This window comes from Triticum dicoccoides, chromosome 3A (genome assembly GCF_002162155.2).
Source record: "Triticum dicoccoides isolate Atlit2015 ecotype Zavitan chromosome 3A, WEW_v2.0, whole genome shotgun sequence".
Lineage (NCBI taxonomy): Eukaryota > Viridiplantae > Streptophyta > Magnoliopsida > Poales > Poaceae > Triticum > Triticum dicoccoides.
Window position 1 is genome coordinate 622,956,125 of NC_041384.1, and position 15,955 is coordinate 622,972,079.

At 44.0% G+C, this 15,955-nt stretch overlaps 1 pseudogene; it reads left to right on the plus strand.

The window, feature by feature from the left end:
* LOC119272336 overlaps window positions 1-7,920 on the plus strand; it is a 75,012-nt pseudogene extending 67,092 nt beyond the window's left edge.
* Window positions 7,921-15,955: the final 8,035 nt, after the last annotated feature.

Here is a 15,955-nt window from a genome sequence, read left to right on the forward strand (position 1 = left end):
AGAGATTCTGAGAGACAGAGTGCGTGTGTGCGACTCTACTCTTTGGACATGTACTCAACCTTTTGCATCGGGATATAAGTATAATGGTATTACACTTTAGCTAGTGATTTTACGTGGCCATGTTAACATGGTTGTGTAAAAAATGTCACTTCCTGCTCGTGATTTGCGTTATATAATTACAAGCAAGATGCTCGTGCATTGCACAGAACATCAATATGCATTTTTTACAAAACACCTATTGTGATTGACCCATGCAGGAGTAATCCCATGTGTAAAAACTAATGATATCTCGAGAATTTTATTGGAAAACTGGTATCTCGAGAATTTCATCGAAAAAATGAAAGATGGGAGATAAGGTGAGGAGGAGTGGAGCGTCGTGGTGACTGGTGGTCGGACTAGGCGGAGGCATGGGGATGGACGGGACTGGCAGGTGGTAGCGGCCACCATGCTAGATTGTTCCAGAGACTTCCTTTTTTAATTGCTCAGCAATGAGGTTGTGGGAGATAAGGATGTGGAGAGAGGTGCGGGTATCTTTTGAAAAATTATCATAGTTTGCTTTCTATCCGTCAGATATAGATCGGACGGTTTATATTACAAGATGGGAGGCACACCATTAGCACCAACTCATTTTTTATAAGAGTAGAGATGATAAGTTTTCTAACTACTAAAGTAAAGTGGAATTTGTCCATGTTATACAAGTAAATTAAGGTGATTGTTTATCATACGGGTAAGGTTGGACGAAGGGTGGTAGGAACAAATGCTCCGCCTAAAGCATGTGTGTGTTAGATGGAGTCTTAGTGTGTGCGTGTGTGTCTGGGGGGTGGGGGTGGGTGTGTGCGTGTGTGTGAGAGAGATGGAGTCTTAGTGTGTGGGGGGTGGGTGGGTGCGTGCATTGTGTGTGTGGTGGGTGGGTGGGTGTGATGCAGGTGTCAGTGTCAAAACTGGCGGATCTCGGGTAGGGGGTCCCGAACTGTGCGTCTAAGGTTGATGGTAACAGGAGACAGGGGACACGATGTTTACCCAGGTTCGGGCCCTCTCTATGGAGGTAATACCCTACGTCCTACTTGATTGATCTTGATGAATATGATTATTACAAGAGTTGATCTACCACGAGATCGTAATGACTAAACCCTAAAAGTCTAGTCTGGCTATGATTATGAGGATTTGACCTATCTACGGACCTAGCCCTCCGGTTTATATAGACACGGGAGGGATCTAGGGTTACACAAGGTCGGTTAGAAAGAAAGGAATCTTCATAGTTGGTCACCAAGCTTCCCTTCCACGCCAAGGAGAGTCCTATCCAGACACGGGTGCAGTCTTCGGTCTTCGTGTTCTTCACAGCCCATCAGTCCGGCCCATGGCTAACAGCCCGGACACCCGAGGACCCCTTAGTCCAGGACTCCCTCAGCAGCCCCTGAACCTGGCTTCAATGACAAGGTATTCGACGCGTAGATCTGTCTTCGGCATTGCAAGGCGGGTTCCTCCTTCCGAACTCCAAGATAGTCTACGGACGTAATGATCGTGTCCGGACCTGTAACATAAGTACCACAACCATAGAGCATAGTATTTTACGAGTCCAATTTCGCCCGGTTATTTATTTCGAACTGTTTCCTATCCCACTGTTCCATGTTTCGAGGTGTGGTTGTTATTGGCACGTCCTGTCAAAGCAAAGATCGTGTCCCCTTATTGCGGGATTCTCATCAATGCGAGCGTGGGTAACCCAACCGTTATGTTGGAAAGATTCCTTAGGAATAGGCAAGTCTTCAGGCTCAGGAGGAGGTGTTCAATACCCAGTACCTTTATAAAGGAATCAAGGGCCGTCTTTTTACGCCAAACCTCTCCTCAGCCTTTCCAACCTCAAGTTCTAGCACCCAAGGTTCGACTCCATAACTCCAAGCTTCCCCATCATGTCCGGACCCAGCCCTCAAGGTTGGTGGGTGGCGTCCTTCGTTACAGAGGAGGATATCGCAAAGCTTCGGGCGGCCAGATACCTGACCGCGGAGATCTCCCATAGACTTCCTGCTCAAGGACAGGTTATTCCGACCCCCAGATCCGGCGAGTGGGTCATATTCATATCTCACTTCCTCCGAGGGCTAGGGTTCGCTCTCCACCCCTTTGTCCAGGGGCTAATGTTTTATTACAGACTAGATTTTCACGATCTAGCTCCGGATTCTTTCCTCCACGTCTCGGCGTTTATCATCACGTGCGAGGCCTTCCTCCGAATCCCCCCACACTTCGGCCTATGGCTCAAGACCTTTAGTGTGAAGCCGAAGGTAGTCGACGGGGAACAGGCGGAGTGTGGTGGTGTTATAGTAAGCAAGCTTACCAACACTCTCTGGCCAAAAGGCTCCTTCACAGAGACTTTCAACCAATGTCAGCGAGAGTGGTTTTACATCACGGAACCCCGTAGCACCAAGTGGGCAGCTATACCTGCATTCCGTTCTGGTCCTCCGTTATAGCTTGCATCATGGATCAATATGGGGCTGGACTGGGGATCAGTTGATGAAGTGCAGACCCTACAGAGCCGCATCCGAACCCTCCTTGAGAAGGACATAGATCTTGTCGACGTGATTCAAGTAATGCTAGTCCGCCGAGCTCTGCCATGCTAGCGTAGGCCTCTCAGCATGGGGGAGTTCAATCCGGAAGGACCACGAACCCTCCAACACTTCCTTGGCATTACGCACAAAGGGATGTGGAAGTTGTTTTTCAGGAAACGGAAACATTTGAAAGTGCAACTATCCCTGGGTGGTTTTGGTAATTCCTAAGAACATATAGTTCATTGAGCTAATGCTATTTCAAGATAAACATTTCAGGAAAGCTAAGTGATTGGCATGGCATGGATGAGAAAAGTGGATCCCTCAAAATTCTAAGGACAAAGGATTAGCTCAAGATCAAGGCTCAGGACTCTACATCTTTTCATTTTAAGTGATCCAAGATCACATTGAGTCCATAGGAAAAGCCAATACTATTAAGAGGGGATGAGGTGTTGCCTAATGGCATACTTGCTCAAAGTGCTTAGTGATATGCTCCAAAAGCCCTCAACTACTTTCTCACATCCACATATGACCCAAACCAAAAGTCAAACTCAGCCCCACCTAAATTTTCTATCCGGCGCCACCGAGTTCAGTTGACATAGCCACTGCCAGAAACCCTAGTCTTTTCGGTCTCACCGAGATGGGATTGTAATCTCTCTGTTTCCCTTTGTAGTGTTTCGGTCAAACCGAGATGAGCGATCGGTCCCACCGAGATTGCAATGCAAACTCTCTATTTCCCTTTCGTAACACTTCGGTCCAACCGAGATGAGCGAATTGGTCCCATCGAGTTTGCCTGACCAACTCTCTGTTAGTCCATTACCAGAATCGGTCTCACCGAGTTTGTGTAATCGGTCTCACCAAGATTACGTTATGCCCTAACCCTAACAAAATCGTTCCCACCGAGTTGACATGTCGGTCCCACCGAAATTCCTAACGTTCACATTTTGAACTAAATTGGTCTGACCGAGTTTCATGATTCGATCCCACCGAGTTTGGTGATTTGTGTGTAACGGTTAGATTTTGTGTGGAGGCTATTTATACCCCTCCACCCACTCTTCATTTATGGAGAGAGCCATCAGAACATGCCTACACTTCCAACATACATATTCTGAGAGAGAACCACCTACACTTGTGTTGAGGTCAAGTTATTCCACTCCAACCACATGAATCTTGATCTATAGCCTTCCCCAAGTTGCTTTCCACCAAATCCAAATCCTGTGAGAGAGAGTTGAGTGTTGGGAGACCATCATTTGAAGCACAAGAGCAAGGAGTTCATCATCAACACACCATTCGTTACCTCTTGGAGAGTGGTGTCTCCTAGATTGGTTAGGTGTCACTTGGGAGCCTCTGTCAAGATTGTGGAGTTGAACCAAGGAGTTTGTAAGGGCAAGGAGATCGCCTACTTCGTGAAGATCTACCCGAGTGAGGCAAGTCCTTCGTGGGCGACGGCCATGGTGGGATAGACAAGGTTGCTTCTTCATTGACCCTTCGTGGGTGGAGCCCTCCGTGGACTCGCGTAACCGTTACCCTTCATGGGTTGAAGTCTCCATCAACGTGGATGTACGATAGAACCACCTATCAGAACCACGCCAAAAATCTCCGTGTCTCAAATTGCGTTTACACACTCCAAACTCCTCCCTTTACCTTCATATGCAATTGTTTTACTTTCCGCTGCTATACTCTTAGAATTGCATGTCTATGTTGATTGCTTGACTTGTGCTAAGTTGCTAAAATCTGCCTAGAACTAAAATTGGGAAAAGGCTAGATTTTTATTTGGTAAGTAGTCTAATCACCCCCCTCTTGATATACTTTCGATCCTACAAGTGGTATCAGAGCTTTGGTCTCCATTTGCTTTGTTTTCAATAGCTTTTGGTGGTCATAGCCTTGGTTTCACAACCTAGGAGAGTATGGCGTCTAGCGAGGGAAATTACGACCATAGAGGTCCTTACTTTGATGGTACAAATTTTGCTAGTTGGAAGCATAAGATGAAAATGCATATTCTTGGACATAACCCTACCGTTTGGGATATTGTGTGTATTGGCTTGCAAGGTGAATTATTCAATGGGAGAGAACCAAACTGTGAAGCTACCGCGGAAGAGTTGAAGATGCTACAATACAATGCTCAAGCTTGTGATATTCTCTTCAACGGATTATGCCCCGCAGAATTCAACAAAATCAGCCGTCTTGAGAATGCAAAGGAAATTTGGGATACTTTGATTGATATGCACGAAGGTACCGAATCTATCAAGGAATCCAAATTGGATGTGCTTCAAAGTCAGCTTGACAAGTTCAAAATGAAGGATGGTGAAGGCGTCGCTGAAATGTACTCTAGGCTTGCTCTCATCACAAATGAGATTGCCGGCTTAGGAAGTGAAGAGATGACCGATATATTCATCATCAAGAAGATCCTAAGAGCCTTGGATGGAAAATATGATATCATGTGCACATTGATCCAAATGATGCCCAATTACAAAGATCTCAAGCCAACAGAAGTTATTGGAAGAATTGTTGCTCATGAGATGTCACTCAAGGATAAGGAAGAACTTCACAACAAGTCAAGTGGTGCTTACAAAGCCTTTTGTGATGCTCCCACGTCATCAAGTGAGAAGCAAACCTTCAATGAAGAATTGAGTCTAATGGTGAAGAACTTCAACAAGGTCTACAAGAGTATAAGCAAGGAAAAAAGTTCCAAGTCAAGGTCCTACGATGACAAAAGATCTTCTAGTCGTGAGCACAATTGCTACAATTGTGGAAGACCCGGACACTATTCCAATGAGTGTATGTCTCCCTACAAAAGAAGAGAAGATTCTCCCTACAAAAGAAGAAGTAGAAGAGAAGAATCACCATCAAGAGAAAGAAGGAGTAGAGATGATCGTTATGAACGAAGACCCTCTCGGAGAAGCAAGGACTCGGAAAGGAAGGACAAGTCATCAAGGAGCTACACAAAAAGAAGACATCAAGCTCATGTTGGTGAATGGGTATCCAGTTCCGACTCTGACGATCACTCCGAAAGAAGTTATCACTCTGACTCCAAATATACTCAACATGAAGGTGTTGCCAGACTAGCACTTGTGACAACCAACTCCTATGACATATTTGACTCACCAAATGAAGGAATTGGGAGATGCTTCATGGCTAAAGGTCCAAAGGTAACACACCCCGAGTATGTTGATTTCAATAGTGATGAAGATGATTTGCTAGGAGATGATGATTTACTTGTTGGCAACTCTAGTTATGAAAACTATGATGAGCTTGCTATTAATCATGATAATCAAGATAAAACGAATGACGATGATAAGAAGGAGATTGAGAGTCTAACTAAAGAACTAAACACTCTTAAGTTAGCTCATGAAACTACCTTGGAAGATCATCGAGAACTTTTAAAGACTCATGACAAGCTACGCTTTGAAAAGCTCAACCTTGAGCAAGAACATGAGTTTTTAAAGTCAATCAATGATGATCTTCGCAAGAAAAGTTCTTCTTACATTGCCAGGCGTTTACTCTTGTCTACTTACATGCCACAAGTTAAATCTAGTAACAAGAACAAGGAAGATTCTTCATCTAGTAGTAACAACAATCATGTTAAATCCAATGTTGTTGCTTCTAGTAGCTCTCTAGATTCCACTAATGATTCTCTTAGCCAAGTTACACTCGAGCAAGAAAATAGCTTATTGATGGGAATTATAGAGAAAGGTGTTTACAAGATCCTTGCCTAAAGTAAGAAATTTGAGGAAATTGTACGCAAGCAAGGAAGACACCGGAAGAATCAAGGTGTTGGTTTCGAACGAAAGTTCAATGCCAATGGAGTTGAGTGGGAAGAAGATCAATACCCCAAGACGAAGTTTGTTCCTCAACAAGAGAAATATGATCCTACTTCTTTCAAAGAAACACAATCTCAAGATGATCCTCCACCACAAGACCACATGCAAAAAGGGAAGGACAAGCTTCAAGAGGAGATTGATGCATTCGAGGAAGCTCCCAAAGCCTTGCTCAAGTGGGTTCCCAAGACTACATCAAGTTCTAGTTCATCAAGTATGACTACAACTCCAAGGATTCTCATCAAGATGGTGTGGATCCCAAAGAACAAGAACTAGAGATTTCTTGAGGGTGACTCCGCCAACATACTTCACTCATATCATTTTGGCGAGGACAAGTGCAAACAACTTCCATATCTTGCACTAGTTCAAGGAGTCACAAACCCTCTTGTTGGTAAGACAAGGGACAAGGTAACCTAATGCTTCCATGGTAATCATCTTGTGTACACATCACTCTATGTCTATGGATATCCTTGTTTGTTCCTTGTGGGACTAACCCGTATAGGTATTGAAAGTGCAACTCACTCCAAAGGATTGCTCTGAATGATCTACATCAGCATTGAGCATCCACATCTTCAACACCTACATGAAGTCATCATCGACAAACCCAAGGTTAGTTGATCTCTCTTAGGGGGGATAACACATCTAGGGGGAGCTTTACTCTAATCAATTGAGCTAAAGCAACTCTAATGGTGTGAACACAACAATGCTTTATGTAAAGGTGATAACCCCACTTGTGATTAAACGATGAGTATGACCTATGATCAAATGTTCTCATTTGACTCCTAAGTCAATATACTCATATATAGATGACCTAGTCATCCCCAATTGTTTGGTAGATGCTAGAGTGTTTGTGCATGAACTGTATGGGTGACAGAGCGATGATGGAGAACGGCGGCACGCGGAAGTGCGGCGCTCCATAGGATCAATCATGTGAGAGGAGCATTGAGCGCGCCACCACCGCATGATCAAGAACCGTGAGTCAGCCACACAATCGCGTGCAAGGAAGCAGGTACATACTTGGCCGCCAAAATTGTTGGCTTTATGCAATGCCATTTCTGCAATGGTGATAACTGGTAACAAGGTTGGTGACACTTACACTCTCTGTCTTTCTTAATCGGACAGGCTTATACCAAGGAGCTTGAAGCTGAACTAAACCACCTCAAGGAGGAGAACGCTCGTCTGAAAGCTGAGGAGGTACGAAGTTGCTTACCAACGAAAACCATGAGAAAATTTAGTTTTCTTAGTCTTTTCAATTCTTACCGTTACTAAACTGTTTCACCATTTTGTTGCAGAAGACGATTTTGCTGACCAAGAAACAAATGGTATTTACATTTTCCCACCATCATGTGGCAATTCTCCTACACTTGCCATCACTTGCCAATTGTTTGTGACAATTTAAATGCTAGGTCTTCAAATAGTCAATGTGTGTGTGCTGATGAAAACACCTTGTGGCTGTGATCTTTTATTTCTTACAGCTAGTGGAGAAGATGATGGAGCAGTCCAAGGAAAATGTGAACGCCAAGAAGGGTGGCGCCTTGTCGCGGCGCTGCGGTAGCTGCATCTGGTAATAGGTGACCCACCATTCAGCTTCTATAGTTGTGCTGGCATGAGGATGAGAATGAATAATGGTTACCTTTCCTTTCTAGAGCGGGGTGGTATCATAATTTACTAGTAGTACCTAAAACCCATAAGGACCCAAATGTTAGTGTTTTTCTGGTCAAGCAAGTGAACTTATGTTGTTGTTACTGTTTATAGGTATATAGGTTTGTCAGAAACTTCAGGCAAATGGAACAAAAGAAAGTTAGCAATATGTTTATGTGTACTAGCACTTTAATATGATGTGATGCAATGTGTGTGGTCCATTTCTGATGGGGTCATCGCCTTTGTTCTTTTCTAAAGATTTGGAGATGACACATGAGTTGAGTTTAGTCACGTAGGCGCACTTTTCGCATCGGTGAAATTTGAGCCATTCAAATAGTTTTTAAATCCAGTGAAATTTGAGCTATTCAAATAAGTGGTCACATGGGTCTTGGGGAACGTAGTAATTTCAAAAAAATTCCTACGCACACGCAAGATCATGGTGATGCATAGCAACGGGAGGGGAGAGTGTGATCTACGTACCCTTGTAGACCGACAGCGGAAGCGTTAGCACAACGCGGTTGATGTAGTCGTACGTCTTCATGGCCCGATCGATCAAGCATCGAAACTACGGCACCTCTGAGTTTTAGCACACGTTCAGCTCGATGACGATCCCCGGACTCCGATCCAGCAAAGTGTCGGGGAAGAGTTCCGTCAGCACGACGGCGTGGTGACGATCTTGATGTTCTACCGTCGCAGGGCTTCGCCTAAGCACCGCTACAATATTATCGAGGATTATAGTGGAAGGGGGCACCGCACACGGTTAAGAAAACGATCACGTGGATCAACTTGCGTGTCTAGGGGTGCCCCCTGCCCCCGTATATAAAGGAGCAAGGGGAGGAGGCCGGTCGGCCCTATTGGCGCGCCAAGGAGGAGTCCTCCTCCTAGTAGGAGTAGGACTCCTACTAGGAGGGGGAAAGGAAGTGGGGAGGGAGAAGGAAAGGGGGGCGCCGCCCCCCTTCTCCTAGTCCAATTCGGACCAAGGGGGGAGGAGGCGCGCGGCCCACCCTGTCTGCCCTTCTCTCTCTCCACTAGGGCCCATATGGCCCATTACTTCTTCCGGGGGTTCCGGTAACCCTCCGGCACTCCGGTTTTCTCCGAAATCACCCGGAACACTTCCGGTGTCCGAATATAGCCGTCCAATATATCAATCTTTATGTCTCGACTATTTTGAGACTCCTCGTTATGTCCGTGATCACATCCGGGACTCCGAACTAACTTCAGTACATCAAAACTCATAAACTCATAATATAACTGTCATCAAAACCTTAAGCGTGCGGACCCTACGGGTTCGAGAACAATGTAGACATGACCAAGACATGTCTCCGGTCAATAACCAATAGCGGAACCTGGATGTTCATATTGGCTCCCACATATTCTATGAAGATCTTTATCGGTCAGACCGCATAACAACATACATTGTTCCCTTTGTCATCGGTATGTTACTTGCCCGAGATTTGATCGTCGGTATCTCAATACCTAGTTCAATCTCGTTACCGGCAAGTCTCTTTACTCGTTTCGTAATACATCATCTCGCAACTAACTCATTAGTTGCAATGCTTGCAAGGCTTATGTGATGTGCATTACCGAGAGGGCCCAGAGATACCTCTCCGACAATCGGAGTGACAAATCCTAATCTCAAAATACGCCAACCCAACATTTACCTTTGGAGACACCTGTAGAGCTCCTTTATAATCACCTAGTTACGTTGTGACGTTTGGTAGCACACAAAGTGTTCCTTCGGCAAACGGGAGTTGCATAATCTCATAGTCATAGGAACATGTATAAGTCATGAACAAAGCAATAGCAACATACTAAACGATCGGGTGCTAAACTAATGGAATGGGTCATGTCAATCACATCATTCTCCTAATAATGTGATCCCGTTAATCAAATGACAACACATGTCTATGGTTAGGAAACATAACCATGTTTGATTAACAAGCAAGTCAAGTAGAGGCATACTAGTGACGTTTTAGTTTGTCTATGTATTCACACAAGTATTATGTTTCCGGATAATACAATTCTAGCATGAATAATAAACATTTATCATGATATAAGGAAATAAAATAATAACATTATTATTGCCTCTAGGGCATATTTCCTTCAGTCTCCCACTTGCACTAGAGTCAATAATCTAGATTACACAGTAATGATTCTAACACCCATGGAGCTTTGGTGCTGATCATGTTTTGCTCGTGGAAGAGGCTTAGTCAACGGGTCTGCAACATTCAGATCCGTATGTATCTTGCAAATCTCTATGTCTCCCACCTGGACTAGATCCCGGATGGAATTGAAGCGTCTCTTGATGTGCTTGGTTCTCTTGCGAAATCTGGATTCCTTTGCCAAGGCAATTGCACCAGTATTGTCACAAAAGATTTTCATTGGACCCGATGCACTAGGTATGACACCTAGATCGGATATGAACTCCTTCATCCAGACTCCTTCGTTTGCTGCTTCCGAAGCAGCTATGTACTCTGTTTCACATGTAGATCCCGCCACAACGCTTTGTTTAGAACTACACCAACTGACAGCTCCACCGTTTAATGTAAACACGTATCCGATTTGCGATTTAGAATCGTCCGGATCGGTGTCAAAGCTTGCATCAACATAACCATTTACGATGAGCTCTTTGTCACCTCCATATATGAGAAACATATCCTTAGTCCTTTTCAGGTATTTCAGGATGTTCTTGACCGCTGTCCAGTGATCCACTCCTAGATTACTTTGGTACCTCCCTGCTAGACTTATAGCAAGACACACATCAGGTCTGGTACACAGCATTGCATACATGATAGATCCTATGGCTGAAGCATAGGGAACATCTTTCATTTTCTCTCTATCTTCTGCATTGGTCGGGCATAGAGTCTTACTCAATTTCAGACCTTGTAACAAAGGCAAGAATCCTTTCTTTGCTTGATCCATTTTGAACTTCTTCAAAATTTTGTCAAGGTATGTGCTTTGTGAAAGTCCAATTAAGCGTCTTGATCTATCTCTATAGATCTTAATGCCCAATATGTAAGCAGCTTCACCGAGGTCTTTCATTGAAAAACTCTTATTCAAGTATCCCTTTATGCTATCCAGAAATTCTATATCATTTCTGATTAGTAATATGTCATCTACATATAATATCAGAAATGCTACAGAGCTCCCACTCACTTTCTTGTAAATACAGGCTTCTCCAAAAGTCTGTACAAAACCAAATGCTTTGATCACACTATCAAAGCGTTTATTCCAACTCCGAGAAGCTTGCACCAATCCATAAATGGATCGCTGGAGCTTGCACACTTTGTTAGCTCCCTTTGGATCGACAAAACCTTCCGGCTGCATCATATACAACTCTTCTTCCAGAAATCCATTCAGGAATGCAGTTTTGACATCCATCTACCAAATTTCATAATCATAAAATGTGGCAATTGCTAACATGATTCGGACAGACTTAAGCATCGCTACGGGTGAGAAGGTCTCATCGTAGTCAATCCCTTGAACTTGTCGAAAACCTTTTGCGACAAGTCGAGCTTTGTAGACAGTAACATTACCGTCAGCGTAAGTCTTCTTCTTGAAGATCCATTAATTCTCAATTGCTTGCCTATCTTTGGGCAAGTCAACCAAAGTCCATAGTTTGTTCTCATACATGGATCCCATCTCAGATTTCATGGCTTCAAGCCATTTTGCGGAATCTGGGCTCACCATCGCTTCTCCATAGTTCGTAGGTTCATCATGATCTAGTAGCATGACTTCCAGAACAGGATTATCGTACCACTCTGGTGTGGATCTTACTCTGGTTGATCTATGAGGTTCAGTAGTATCTTGTTCTGAAGTTTCATGATCATCATCATTAGCTTCCTCACTAATTGGTGTAGGTGTCACAGAAACTGGTTTCTGTGATGTATTACTTTCCAATAAGGGAGCAAGTATAGTTACCTCATCAAGTTCTACTTTCCTCCCACTCACTTCTTTCTAGAGAAACTCCTTCTCTAGAATATTTCCAAATTTAGCAACAAAAGTCTTGCCTTCGAATTTGTGATAGAAGGTGTATCCAATAGTTTCCTTTGGATATCCTATGAAGACACATTTCTCCGATTTGGGTTCGAGCTTATCAGGTTGAAGCTTTTTCACATAAGCATCGCAGCCCCAAACTTTCAGAAACGACAACTTTGGTTTCTTGCCAAACCACAGTTCATAAGGCGTCGTCTCAACGGATTTTGATGGTGTCCTATTTAACATGAATGCGGCCGTCTCTAGAGCATAACCCCAAAACGATAGCGGTAAATCAGTAAGAGACATCATAGATCGCACCATATCAAGTAAAGTACGATTACGACGTTCGGACACACCATTATGCTGTGGTGTTCCGGGTGGCGTGAGTTGTGAAACTATTCCGCATTGTTTCAAATATACACCAAACTCGTAACTCAAATATTCTCCTCCATGATCAGATCGTAGGAATTTTATTTTCTTGTTACGATGATTTTCAACTTCACTCTGAAATTCTTTGAACTTTTCAAACGTTTCAGACTTATGTTTCATTAAGTAGATATACCCATATCTGCTTAAGTCATCTGTGAAGGTGAGAAAATAACGATATCCACCACGAGCCTCAACATTCATCGGACCACATACATCTGTATGTATGATTTACAACAAATTTGTTGCTCTCTCCATAGTACCGGAGAACGGTGTTTTTGTCATCTTACCCATAAGGCACGGTTCGCAAGTACCAAGCAATTCATAATCAAGTGGTTCCAAAAGTCCATCAGTATGGAGTTTCTTCATGCGCTTTACACCAATATGACCCAAACGGCAGTGCCACAAATAAGTTGCACTATCATTATCAACTCTGCATCTTTTGGCTTCAACATTATGAATATGTGTGTCACTACTATCGAGATTTAATAAGAATAGACCACTCTTTAAGGGTGCATGACCATAAAAGATATTACTCATATAAATAGAACAACCATTATTCTACATCAAACAAGATCCAGATATAATGTTCATGCTTAATGCTGGCACCAAATAACAATTATTTAGGTCTAATACTAATCCCGAAGGTAGATGTAGAGGTAGCGTGCCGACCGCGATCACATCGACTTTGGAACCATTTCCCACGCGCATCGTCACCTCGTCCTTAGCCAATCTTCGCTTAATCCGTAGTCCCTGTTTCGAGTTGCAAATGTTAGCAATAGAACCAGTATCAAATACCCAGGTGCTATTGCGAGCATTAGTAAGGTACACATCAATAACATGTATATCACATATACCTTTGTTCACCTTGCCATCCTTCTTATCCGCCAAATACTTGGGGCAGTTCCGCTTCCAGTGACCAGTCTGCTTGCAGTAGAAGCACTCGGTTTCAGGCTTAGGTCCAGGTTTGGGTTTCTTCTCTTGAGTAGAAACTTGCTTGCTGTTCTTTTTGAAGTTCCCCTTCTTCTTCCCTTTGCCCTTTTTCTTGAAACTAGTGGTCTTGTTGACCATCAACACTTGATGCTCCTTCTTGATTTCTACCTCCGCAGCTTTCAGCATTGCGAAGAGCTCGGGAATAGTCTTATTCATCCCTTGCATATTATAGTTCATCACGAAGCTCTTGTAGCTACGTGGCAGTGATTGGAGAATTCTGTCAATGACGCAATCATCTGGAAGATTAACTCCCAATTGAATCAAGTGATTATTATACCCAGACATTTTGAGTATATGCTCACTGACAGAACTGTTCTCCTCCATCTTGCAGCTATAGAACTTATTGGAGACTTCATATCTCTCAATTCGGGCATTTGCTTGAAATATTAACTTCAACTCCTGGAACATCTCATATGCTCCATGACGTCCAAAACATCGTTGAAGTCCCGATTCTAAGCCGTAAAGCATGGCACACTGAACTATCGAGTAGTCATCAGCTTTGCTCTGCCAGACGTTCATAACATCTGGTGTTGCTCCAGCAGCAGGCCTGGCACCTAGCGGTGCTTCCAGGACGTAATTCTTCTATGCAGCAATGAGGATAATCCTCAAGTTACGGACCCAATCCGTGTAATTGCTACCATCATCTTTCAACTTTGCTTTCTCAAGGAACGCATTAAAATTCAACGGAACAACAGCACGGGCCATCTATCTACAATCAAACATAAACAAGCAAGATACTATCAGGTACTAAGTTCATGATACATTTAGGTTCAATTAATCATATTACTAAAGAACTCCCACTTAGATAGACGTCCCTCTAATCCTCTAAGTGATTACGTGATCCAGATCAACTAAACCATGTCCGATCATCACGTGAGATGGAGTAGTTTCATTGGTGAACATCACTATGTTGATCATATCTACTATATGATTCACGCTCGACCTTTCGGTCTCCGTGTTCCGAGGCCATATCTGTATATGCTTGGCTCGCCAAGTATAACCTGATTATTCTGCGTGTGCAACTGTTTTGCACCCGTTGTATTTGAATGTAGAGCCTATCACACCCGATCATCACATGGTGTCTCAGCATGAAGAACTTTCGCAATGGTGCATACTCAGGGAGAACACTTCTTCATAATTAGTGAGAGATCATCTTAAAATGCTACCGTCAAACAAAGCAAGATAAGATGCATAAAAGATAAACATCACATGCAATCAATATAAGTGATATGATATGGCCATCATCATCTTGTGCTTGTCATCTCCATCTTCGAAACACTGTCATGATCACCATCATCACCGGCGCGACACCTTGATCACCATCGTAGCATCATTGTCGTCTCACCAATCTTATGCTTCCACGACTATCGCTACCGCTTAGTGATAAAGTAAAGCATTACAACGCAACTGCATTGCATACAATAAAGCGACAACCATATGGCTCCTGCCAGTTGCCGATAACTTGGTTACAAAACATGATCATCTCATACAATAAAATTTAGCATCATGTGTTGAACATATCACATCACAACATGCCCTGCAAAAACAAGTTAGACGTCCTCTACTTTGTTGTTGCAAGTTTTACGTGGCTGCTACGGGCTTAAGTAAGAACCAATCTTACCTGCGCATCAAAACCACAACGATAGTTTGTCAAGTTGGTGCTATTTTAACCTTCGCAAGGACCGGGCGTAGCCACACTCGGTTCAACTAAAGTTGGAGAAACTGACACCCGCTAGCCACCTTTGTGCAAAGCACGTCGGGAGAACCGGTCTCGCGTAAGCGTACGCGTAATGTCGGTCCGGGCCGCTTCGTCCAACAATACCGCCGAACCAAAGTATGACATGCTGGTAAGCAGTATGACTTATATCGCCCGCTACTCACTTGTGTTCTACTCGTGCATACAACATCAACACATAAAACCTAGGCTCTGATGCCACTGTTGGGGAACGTACTAATTTCAAAAAAATTCCTACCCACACACAAGATCATGGTGATGCATAGAAACAAGAGGGGAAAATGTGATCTACGTACCCTTGTAGACCGACAGCGGAAGCGTTAGCACAACGCGGTTGATATGGTCGTACGTCTTCACGGCCCGACCGATCAAGCACCGAAACTACGACACCTCTGAGTTTTAGCACACGTTCAGCTCGATGACGATCCCCGGACTCCGATCCAGCAAAGTGTCAGGGAAGAGTTCCGTTAGCACGACGGCGTGGTGACGATCTTGATGTTCTACCGTCGTAGGGCTTCGCCTAAGCACTGCTACAATATTATCGAGGATTATAGTGGAAGGGAGCACCGCACACGGTTAAGAAAACGATCACGTGGATCAACTTGTGTGTCTAGGGGTGCCCCTTTCCCCTGTATATAAAGGAGCAAGGGGAGGAGGCCGGCCGGCCCTATTGGCGTGCCAAGGAGGAGTCCTCCTCCTAGTAGGAGTAGGACTCCTACTAGGAGGGGGAAAGGAAGTGGGGAGGAAGAAGGAAAGGGGGGCGCCGCCCCCCTTCTCCTAGTCCAATTCAGACCAAGGGGGGAGGAGGCACGCGGCCCACCCTGGCTGCC